The sequence below is a fragment of the Stegodyphus dumicola genome, chromosome 4, assembly GCF_044657685.1.
Source record: "Stegodyphus dumicola isolate Sdum_Otavi_A_Nest chromosome 4, ASM4465768v1".
Taxonomy (NCBI): domain Eukaryota; kingdom Metazoa; phylum Arthropoda; class Arachnida; order Araneae; family Eresidae; genus Stegodyphus; species Stegodyphus dumicola.
Window position 1 is genome coordinate 153,735,011 of NC_140771.1, and position 12,358 is coordinate 153,747,368.

Genomic DNA, 12,358 nt, shown 5'->3' on the forward strand with positions numbered 1-12,358 from the left:
TCAAATAAAAATAAAAGAATAAAAGAGGTTTTTTTAATAAAAAAACTTCTTTAACAGAATTTTGCTGTGAATATGTTTAAAGAAATCGTACCTTGTTAGAAAGATTTCAACAATTCCTGATACGAAATTAAAATAAAGGCAGAAACGAACAAGCAAAATTTACGCAACCAAAAATTGCATTTAGGAAATTAACAAACTAGGAGAAAGTAATAGAATAATTCACAATAAACTGTAAAGTAGATATTATAACTCAAAATTCAGTACTATGCAAATATTCAGTTGAAACAGTAATGGAACTAATATAAATACAATAAAGTAATGTTTGCGCTAAAATTATTTTTAGCTGTTACAATCGTTTGAAGTAATCTTGCTAAAAATCATTAAATAGTTTAAATAAAAATAATTAAATGAGTAAAAATGTCTGTCTATCCTTTTACATTGTTTTGTTCTTTTGCTGACAATGGTGAACTAAATTCACATTTTTATTGTGAGTTTTTGTTTCATTGTATAAATTATTACCTTTTTACTCATTATCTATTATTATGCTTATTCAGGTGTTAGTTACTATCGATGTTATTAAAAATTTTTAATAAATTTTAATTAGGATCTTCTTTTTAGTGGTATGTTACATACATATATATTTTAGAGATTTGTATGTTTATAGATTATTTTACTCAGGGTTCTAGGTAATTTATAAAGCTGATGGCTAATAATTCAACAAATTTGAACTTTAGCCGATGTCTTCTGCGGAATCGCATCAAAACATTTGCAAATTATTCCGATTGGAAAATTTATCTACAGCATTATAAAGTAATCAGGCAGGAAAATACTGTGACACAAGACCATTGGGGGCGCAACTAGCACGTTTCCACTACTGCATCCCACCAGAGCTGGAAAGAAATCACGAGTGTCCCTTTTCCACATCTGCGGCAGTGCATTCTCTTCGAATCGACAGGTGGCGCCCGCATGGCATCGATTCCCCACCTACGCATCGTTTTCTGCCACAGAGCCAACCGACTCAGATACAGAATGCAAAACGACCTCCTCAGCATTCGTCAAGTCGATGATAACAGCCTGTAAACAAATGCACTGTGATGATACCACATATGAACAAAAGCACTGTTTTTTAGTGAAATTAAACGAAAGAAATTAAAACTGTACTTTCAATATTTTTCCTAATATTTTGGCATTAATCTCTTTTTCTTCTTTCCTTTCATTGATGAAAAATGTTTCGTAACAAACAAATATATAACTTTTTATTGCTATTTGTTTTATTATAGACATTTTAATATAAAATAAACATTTTTTATGAATCATATAACATAGAAAACTTAACACTGTTTTCAGTCTTTTTTTTTTTTTTTTTTTTTTTTATTTTTATTTTCAGTTAAACGGCAAACTGCAAATTGTGTTTTTTTATAATTGAATTAAAATTTGTTACTAAGCAACTGTGTTTTTATATACTAATATGGAAATCGGCTGTATGTAATCAATAAACTAACCTTTTATAACCGTGAAATAACACACGAAAAGGGGGAGGACATCTTTTGGGTTACTAGCAGGATTATCTTCTTAAACGCTTCCGCATTCCATATTTTAATGGTTCATGAAAATTTAAATAAATGATGAATAATACTTTTTTAGAGTCAGCTATATTTTCATCATAGAAAAATTAATAAAAATAAACTTATATATTATTAAATAAGAATTAAAATTATTTTATAACTGTCATATTTTAAATAATTCACGAATAAGTGTGGTGTCCAGTCCTAACAGACGCAAATTTCTCAATTACATTATTTTGACATAAAAAGTAGTATAATGCAATAAATATAGCGTTAAAAAGAATGTACGGTACTGCCTGATAGATAATCGGAATAAAACATGTAACAATATGTAATTTTATGAAAAAAATCATGAACGTGATTAACGTAACAGGACAGAAATTAGAATTGAAGACAGATAAGGGAAATTCTATGTTAAATCGTATACTTGTGAGCGTGTGTGTATTTAATTATGGCAAAGCACACGAGGGCTATCTGCCTAAAGGGAGGGATGCCTTTCGTGGAGGACTTTCTAAGGGAACTGGCTCGTATACACGTTACACATGGGGAAAACCACGAAAACGCCCATGCAGCCAGCCCGTTCGCGGGATTCGAACCTCATACCGAACTACCAGTGTTCAGCGTCTTTACCGCTCGGCCGCTGGTGGGCCATACTTGTGAGCGTCTTTTCTGTTCTGTGATTTTGTTTGCGTTTTTTTTTTTTTTTTTTTGTTTTGTTTTTCTGTTCCTAATGATTTATAATTTTATTTCGATTTTTGTTTTTGTATGAGAGTTATGCCTGGTGAATATTCAGCTTTGCAACCCATTCGCCAATGTTTATATTGAGTATTCTGTTTCCGTTGTTTAACCGTTTTGTTAATTGGGACCTGGGCCGGTTTCTTGAAAGCATTTTAAGATTAAGGAATTATGTAATTTTATAAAGCGTAATGGATTTGTGACGCAGCCGGGGTACTGGCTTCCTTGTCTGTTTTTGAACGAGCTAGTTCCCCTAAAAGTCTTGCCTACGAGGAATGGGGCTATGCCTCTTCTGATAAAGTGCTTGAGTGATAATGGTTGAGAGCTAGAAGGCTCAGATAGCGTTAAATGAGAATACTTAAACGCCTAAAGATATTAAAAGCGTACTGCGAATCTAGTTTCTCTGCGACTTTATAAATCAAAAATAATGAAAGAGTTAGGAAAAAATATTTTAAGATTAGGGCATTCCATTGCACGAATCTGGTGAATCTAGAAAAAGATCTAAAATTCAAAAGCTCGAACTTCGCGTATTTTTTTAAATTCGATTTTTTGAATCCTCACCTAAAACCACTAAACATTTCAATTCAAAGTTTAAAAATTATTATCACTTCGGGGCTGGCCCTTTCTTTTTTATTTAGCGTTCCATATTTGATAGATATCTGTGTTAAATCTTGAAATGATACTCCCCATCTAAGCTTCCTGTAATTTAAAAGAATTTCAGAAAAGTGTAAAGAATCTTAACTTTTATTCAATTACTCTTTTGTCATACGTTGAGGAAAAAACCTCAAGATTTAAAAGTGTTTATTACGTACTTTCTTTACTAAATTTCGTTTGTATGTTTCTTTTGTTTGGCAAATGCAAGTATATTTTTAAAAACTACATTTTTTATTTTGTGTTTCATTAAATGCAAATTTAAAATTTTGTTTTAATTAATTTTTACCTTGTTCTTTTTCTCTTATTTAAAAGATTTCAGAGATTCGAGATTCAAGAGTAAGAAAATATTTTAAAATTCGGGTATGACAAACTTAGGATTCCTCTAATCTCTAGAATATTGACATTATTAATTGACATTTAGGAATAACGGTATTTTTAAGTAAGATTGTTATTTTTGGCTTTTTAACGATCGCGCACCACTAACATTGAGTAATCTTTTATTCTATAATACCTTATTCTTTTCATTGCTTATATTACGGAATGATAATGTTTTTTGCTCATAACGATAGGTATTTCATGCACTTCGTGTTTTATTTCTTACAAAAGTTTAACACATCTGCGTTATAAATTGTTATGTATGACAAAAGTACAAAACACTTATTTTATTAAATATGAATGTCTGAATGATTATCAAAAAAATTTTATAGATTTTTTTTAAATAAGAGGAAATCAAATCTTGCTCTAGGTTATATAGAGAAAGAAGTTTGCCCACATTTATTCTCCTTTAGTAAACTTAATTCCCATCTAAGAAATTCTTGGTTCAGAGGTCGGATAACTAATTTTAAACTTTCTCAACCTTGCAATGAGCACAAAATTTGTGAGCATAAAAAAAAAAAAAAAAAAAAAAAAAAAAAAAAAAAAAAAAAAAGGTTTTTATTTTGTTAATTTTATTGTCTTTTATTATTATGTCAGTTCATGTTCAAAGCATAATTTCTTACAAAACATTATCCATACACGTTTTTCTGCCTTAAACCTATGAATAAAATATCTGTAACTAAAATTACGAAAAGGGATAAATATTTTTATGCACAGGGAAAGACGTATAGGTACGGCACAAAAAGCCAAACATGTCAGGTTATTAAACCCTCATCTAAATGAAGCAACAAGTCACTAATTTATTTTTATTAAAGGCCAAAAAAATCAGTTTTAGTAATATTGAAGAAAGAAAATAATTTTCACACAGCATAATAACTTTCGATGTACAAATTTTTATTAAATTTGTGTATATTTTTTAATTTTACCGAAGCCATGATTTATGTAATGGCCTTATGAATAAATTATAATTGATTTAAATTGCTCAGAGTTTAATTGCATATTATGTAAATAATAATTTATCTTACTTAACTATAATTATAGTTCATTCAGTAATAAATCTCAACATGACTATCCCTTACTTTTCGCTACTTACAAAAACTATAAATGACTGTTTAATTATCATAAATCACAAAACCTGTGAATCCGATTCGAGACTTCAAAGAAAAACCTTTTTTATTTAGTTATAAGGCAATTCTCCCGCCTTTTTAACGTGCCTTTGAGGTGTAGTGGTGTGCATGTTGGGCGCCTTTTATTCCAGAGGTCCGTGGTTCGATTCCCGGCGAAGGCGTTGCTAATTTTTCATCTTACCTGTTCCCAAAAAAGTACCTAATGTCTCTACAATTTTAATCTTTTTTAATGCACGCTATGTATTTTAAATATTTTCCCCGTTCTGTACATAAAATATTAATACTGATATTCTGAAAATTTCAAGTTTATAAATGTAGTTCTTGAGAATACCAACTAATACTCACACGTCATAATGGCTGAAAATAAAATTGACGGGTAATTATAAAAACTAACTCAAGAAACGTAAACAGATAGTAATATTAATATATAAGTTTTTCAATTGGATATTTTTTCTACCTCAATGCGCGAATAATGTCAGTTCCGTTTGATGCCTACAACTGTTTTTATTTTTTAATTTTATTTGCATAATAAAGTCAAATTTTCAGCCGTTACGCAAACTGTGCAGTTTCAGATTAAAACACAGTAGAGTTATTAGGTTATTTTAAAGCAAGAGACATGAAAAATGTGCAACTCCCTCACCGGGTCTCCAACCCTGCATCTTTCGAACATGCGTCGAGTATGCTTCTAATTATACCACGAAGGCATGTGAAAAGAAGGAAGAAAATACCTTATACCAGCGGTTCTCAACCTTTTGACTAACGCATACCATCTAAACAAAAATTGAAAACCTTTTGTACCACCACTACATTTTACAATGATTATTTTTCCTTTTCTGAATAGAAATATTAAAATAATAATAATAATAATAATAATAATAAAATCTGAAAGCTTTCAGATTTTACATTTCTTCCAAAGGGACTTTTTTAACCTTTTGTGTGTTGCCTTTATTTATTAAATATTATGTTCTTCGCACGTAAACCATAAAATTCAGTTCAATAGCAATATCGCAAAATAATTTTAAAATGAGCATATCTTTAGAATTACCGATACACAGTGTCGCGCGCTGGAGATAAAAATGTGCCCCCCCCCTCGTACAGTTTTGTCATTGCTTGCTTTGAAATCGTTGAGTTTGTTAATCAAAAATTCGTTAAGGTGTTACAAAATATGAAATCCATAATAAAACAAATTCAAAATTCAAAATTAGGGCTTCCAGATGCCCATATTCTATGTAGGATTACGTTATTCAAAACTGGATGGCTCTGAGTACCGTGGTTTAATCACAATACGAGAAACATACATACATTTACGCAGATTCTTCATTATTTAATTTCTTTAAATATAACACAGGACGATAATATTTGGTGGCAACAATTTGAAAAGTGAAACGGACATTTCAGTTTCAACGTAAAATGCCAAAACGAAGTTAATAGCGCTTCTGGACTTACGCCGTATGGCCTAAACAGAAATAAAGAGAATCTGAATGCTTTCAGATTTTATATTACGCCCGAAAGGAAAAAAGGGTAATTGAGGCGTAATATATTTTGAGCGTAAAATACTTTATTTTATATATTTGGGGCGTTTTTTTAACGTTTGGTGTGGGACTCTTATTTATTTAATATATTCTTAGCACTTAAAACGCACAAATTTCAAATGAACAACAATATCACAAAATATTTAAAAACAGCATAGCCTTAGAATTTCCGATACACAGTCTCGCGCACTGGCGATAATTTTTTCCCTTCCCCGTACAGTGTTTCCATTTCTCGCTTTGAAATCGTTGAGTTTGTTAATCAAAAATTCATTAAAATTTTGCAAAATCTGAAATAGATAATAAAATGTACTCAAAATTTTAAATTCGGGCTTCCAAGTGCCATGTTCGGTTGGAAGACTACGTTATTCAAAATTTGATGGCTTTAGGTACCGTCATGTTTTCACTATGCGAGAAAAAATCATGCAGATTCTTTGTTTAGTTTCTTTATATATAATGCATGGCGATAATATTTGGTGGCAATAGTTTGAAAAGTGAATCGACGCAAAATGCCGTTTTGAAATGAATAGCTCATCTGAGTTAACGCCCTTTGGGCTAAAAAATATTTTGCCATTTTCACAATCTATTGGCTATTTGAATTAAATATGCACACAAAAATATTAGATTAAAAATTGGTTACCATTTTAATTATCAAAATTTAAGCTATAATAACTTAATTTTAAAATTGAGTGCGAAATTTGGGCCTGTTTAAGAGAAATCAATTTCTTTATGTCTGGTCTGGTTTCACTTAGTTTTAAGCGTAAATTATAATCCACATTTAATTTCATTCTCCACTTATTTTTTAAATATAACATGGAAGAAGATCCTTGCTCACACATATAGGTTGTGCAAAAATGCAATAAAAATTTAATAGCTTTATTAGAAATAAGATTTATAGAAAAATATGTATAGAAAATGCTAGTGTAAATAATATGTAATACAGCCAGATTAATTAGGAAGTATTACTAAATTACTAAATTCTTTTATTGGGTTAAGCCAAAAGGTAACAAGTGTGCTATTTTTTAAATCTTCAGTTACAGTTCGATCACAGGAAATTTCTATCAATTGTTCTTTTTCTTCACGAGAGATTAATGAGATACTTTTGTCTTTTTTATAGTAACTTATTTTTATTTTCTATTAAATACAGCATCCATTTCTATCACACCTTTTAAAAACATCATTTAACATAAATTTTGCTATGTCTACACCTAAAAGAATATTTGTGAAACGTACGACATGGAAGAACCACGAAAACTGCCAAGAGATCGTCCGCCTCTTGTTAAAGTCTATAAGCGGCTATTGACTTTAAACAAAGCTCATCGCATAAATTTACGAATGTTGGGAAAAAACTCAATCAGGATGTTGGGGCTTTAATTTTTGAATTTAATAGTTAAAAATACTTTGTTTCTTTGCGTACCACCTATTTTTCTCTTGCGAACATAGTGGTACGCGTACCACTGGTTGAGAACCCCTGCGTTATACTACATTGCCCCCTTTAAAAGATGATTGGCGATTAGGAGAAATAATCGCCTAAACCTAGTGGTGACGAATTATCATCTACCACTCTTTTAGTTCGGGCGCCATTTGTAGAGTCATCAAGTTATTTTGAAGGAGAAGAGTGAAATATAGGCAATGCCCTCGCCGGGACTCGAACCCTGGACCTCTCGAATAGGCGCCGAGTATGTTTACAATTACACCAAAAAAGAATGGGGAAAGAAGTGAGAAAATACCTTATAAACCTTAAAACTGCACCTTTCTTTTTAATCTTAATTTTTTTTATTTCCTTTTTAATCTTCTGAACGTCTCAATCGATTGATAAACCTGCTGACTGATAATTGTTTCAAGTTGAACTGAGATGAACATGATTAATCGCTTCAAGTTATTTTCGCAGTGTGACACATTATGAGCAACGAAACAAAATTAGTTCAAAGAATTATCATTAAATTTCTTCCTGTACTTATATTTTAGAATTAAAGAATATTTTAAACAATAAAAGTGTCAAGAATAAACTCGTTTTGGATATTCAGTTAAGGCGTCAATACTACTTTTTATTTAAGTTTTCGGCATGATGTCCATTTTTCCATGATCAGTCATCATTTATTTAATGAGTAAGGGTTTGCTCGTGATAATTATTTATTACATACCAAAGAATTAAAGCTAATTAAGGGAATGATGACCTGAAATGTTTTCTAGCCGAACGCGAGTCAAAAAAACATTCCTTTAAAAGAATTTGTATTCTGCTTCTGATCCTCTCGATGAGAATTTCTTATTTGGCACAAGGCAGGGTCAATAAATAACGCACAAATTTGGCAAAGAGCAAAGATTTCTGTTGCTGAAAAGCTATTCATAAACCATAACTGGTTGTCGCCGCTGCATTGTTGGTCCGACAATAAGGGTCAGTGGGCAAAAAGCCATCGAATACACCACTGCAGAAAGTACTTTCCGATGTTAATATGTTGGTCACATTCCTGAATTAATCTTCATAAATTACATCTTGTGAATAGATTTTGAGAGAACTCATCAAATGTATCCAGATCATGGCATTTCGTGCAATAGAATGGATGAACACAAAATTTGATTTTAAATCAGTTCTGTTTTCATGTGTTTCTTATAGTGCAGGACTAGATTTTTTATCCTCTTTGCTCAAAATGATAATCCGCTATTTCAGTAATTAATCAGCAAATCATAAAGCTACGAAATTCTTTACTAATCTATATTCCCAGATAAAAACAGATTTCAGACAATAGCAGACCAATTGTATACTGTAAACTGTTTCTTTATAGCGATCTATTACAATATAGTTCTAACATCTGACATCAATGGCGATTAACTGGAATGCTTTCTTGCTAGTGTAAATAATATGTAATACAGCCAGATTAATTAGGAAGTATAAATGTAATCATGTAATTTAAGTTTTTCCTTCCATGCGTTAAACCAAGTTATTTCAACCATTATTTGAAGCGATCAGAAATAATACTAATTTTAGTTTATTAACATTAATCACTAACTTAGCTTAAAAGCACTTGAAAAAAAAAAGAGTTTAAAATTTTGGATTATTTTTTTAAAGATGTGCCTTTATAAAATCATGTTAATGGAATAATATCAAAGTAAAAGATTTTTGTCTAATATCCGAACAAGATTTCATTTATTTCATGATCTCGTGATCAGCATTTAATTATTTCCTATCATAAAGTTACATGTCATTTACTTATCGTTTATAGAAATGCTTTTATAGTAGCTACAATTATAAAATTTTCATTAAACATCCTTAATGCATCAATTTATTTTTAATTTCTTCTTGAAATTTTATTGTAGATATATAAAACTATAATCCAAAAATGCAAAATAAGAATAATTACAACAAAATTTAATTTTTCACTTCTAATTTGTAAAATAATATACCCTTCCGATTTTAAAATATTCACTTTTAATTTCTCATAAATTTCATGATAATTCCCTTCCTTAAATTTAACAGAAACATTTCGAAAACAAACTAAACAATACACATTACATAATTAGTGCTATGTTTTAATACGAAACAGATTTGGATTTATGAGCTGCTTATGCCAGAGGCAAGATATTTATGCTATTTTGAGCCAAACATATTTGTGCTATGTTGCTGAGTTAAAAGTGGCAGAGTTTGTCAAAACATTAAATTATTTTTTTAGCAGATTTTGTCAGCTCTAAAAATCTAATTAATTCATTCAACAGATTTTTTTAGTTAAACGTCCAGAGTTTTTTTCTAAGTTTTTCACCGTTGTTACGGTGGTTTTGAATTGTGGTGATTCAAAAATTAGTTCTACATCAGTGATCTCAAAGTAACATTTTTAACTTTTTTATAGATTCTAAAATGGAAAATATAATGAAAAATAAATAATCTGAACTCATACAGAAATAGCAATTAAGTAATCACCAGGCAAGCATTTATACATACAATAATCAAAGTAATAGTTTGTATGAAAAGAGAAAGAACACTATATGTACATAATTAGTATATGTAAAAAATCAACTATATTAAACTCTCTATATATAAATACAACTATCAATATATTAATTAGATATAATGAATAATTATAATTAATAAATGAATAAAGAATGAAACCCCGTTAGCTGTAACTTAGTATTTTAATAGAATTTGCAAATAGCATATTGTACAATCTGTTTCCCAAGTTTTTCAAGATCTGCAGTCGTTGACGCATTACGTATATTGAAATTTTCTTAAAGTGAAAAAAGCTACTGAAAAATATATGTAAGAAAAAAGCAGAAACAGCAGCCTCAAAGTTTGCAATGAATTTAAATAGCAACTTCAGTAGTTCTACCGTGATCAAATACAACAAAAGCAAGATTCATCATCACTGTATGTGAATTACCAACAATCAGCATAACTTGTAGTTACAAGATCACTCACCATTTCCTCCCTTTTTTGTTCTTAATTGGGAAGTAAAATAAAACTTGATAAAATGTTATGATCTTGTTATATGATTTCATTAAATAAGGGTACAAAACTACCATTCCGTACTTGACAAATGAATCATTTTCATGTTTATATACATTTACTTTGTATAAAACTACACATTCAAAAAGTATATAAGATATTTTCTTCCTCCTTACCGCTTGCCTTGATGATGCCTTATGTTGTAAGATATATTTTAATTTTAGAATAGTTATTTTAATTTAGTGAATCTTTCCTGTCTTATCTCGTTTCAACTTACAAATTCCTACCAGAATGAGATTTTAGAATCGCGTTGAATGCAAATGAGGAAAAGAATAGTATTTAAGTTCAACTTACTTTAAGTTTTAGTTGAATTTAATAGTTTAAGTTCAAATGACTTCGACAGAGAGAGTTAGGATTCCTCAGAAGCGCGCGTTGGCCTTCCGGCTACGTCTCTCTAAGCTGTTGTTAAGCTCGGCCGTATTACGTGTTTTTTGATAGTTCGCCGGATAATTTAAGATTATGGGCCAACTACTTTAGAATTGTGTTAGCTTCGACTAACTCTCTTAGGTAGTCATTAGTTAGTTCTTATTTCTTACTTTGAGTTTTAGCCCAAGTGGAGGTTTTGCTGCACGCCCGAAGAAAGCGGCTAAATGTTATCTTATTTTAAGTGAATAAAGGGTAATTAACCTTTCTTGAGTTTTCGCTTTCTGTTCTTTGAACCAAACGATTATTCGCTCCGCAGTTCACTGGGTTCATCGACACTTAATTTAATAGAATAAAAGTGAGGAACTGTATAATGTAACTGGATAGAACGTCCAGCTAGGAATCGGCAAGTCCGGTGTTCAAATCCCGGCGAGGGCACTGCACATTTTTCATGTCTCCTGCTTCCATAAACCTAATGACTCTCCAAGCAGGCATATTTATAATAATACAGTTTATACAGAATGAAGAACTACTAGAATAAAAATTCAATTTACCAGTTAGTTTCTAATATTTTAGTTTTCTTTGCAGCAATACAAATATCGTCATCTGAGTCAAATTTATATTTTACTTGATTTTAACAAACGTATTTGTTGTCACAGTATATGAAGTTTAGATGCTTAGATCCAACAAGAACGCTTTTTTAACTATGATTTTTAACTAGTAAATTATTTATTTTTCAAGCCTAAGTAATACATCAATGAATGAGCTGACTTGAAACGTAGCGCGTATATTCGTAATTACCTGTCAATGAATAGTTCTGGAACAACAATTAACAGTGTTCAAGAGTTCGATAAAAGTTAATTTGTCAATTATGTGCAATCCACACAATCCAGTCAATGGCCTTGCTTGGAGATCATTTGTCCAGTCTATGCGTATTCCTTAGACATAAAATCAAAAACCGATTACTGAAATTCAAATTTCTAAGATATATATAGTTTAGAAATATAATGCATTTAGATGTATAAAATGGAAAGAAAATGGAAAAAGTGAGCGGTAAAAGAATGCTTTAATTAAACTGAGAATTTTACAATATAATCATAACTTGGAAGTGGAATAGAATGGAACAAATTAAATGGAATGCTGTCACACATCTGTTTAAAGAAATATAGCATAATGAAATTTTCTTTAATCTATTTTTATAAATCTTGTTGGATTAGTAATACGATCGTCGATTTAGTATGCTCCCGCCTTTAATAATGCGTAGAATACTTTACAATATAAGAATAATTTTATGTTATAATGCCTCCTCTGTTAGTGTAAATATCAACACCCTAATATATTTTGCATTCCATAATTTCAATAATATACAACTAAAATAAAAAAAATGTCAGGTTTAACTTTCAGGATTATAGAATTATCAGTAGCTATACGTCTGTTCAGTTCTAAATTTATGGAAATAGAAAAAAATCATGAAGTCCACATAACACTTGAATTTTTCAGTCTAGACGTAATATT

The 12,358-nt window shown here is 30.2% G+C and overlaps 1 protein-coding gene across 6 annotated transcripts in view; it reads right to left on the reverse strand.

Moving 5' to 3' along the window:
• The window catches only part of LOC118191120 (regulating synaptic membrane exocytosis protein 2-like), a 231,493-nt gene that overhangs the window by 189,534 nt on the left and 29,601 nt on the right, over positions 1-12,358 (reverse strand). The window lies entirely within an intron of this gene.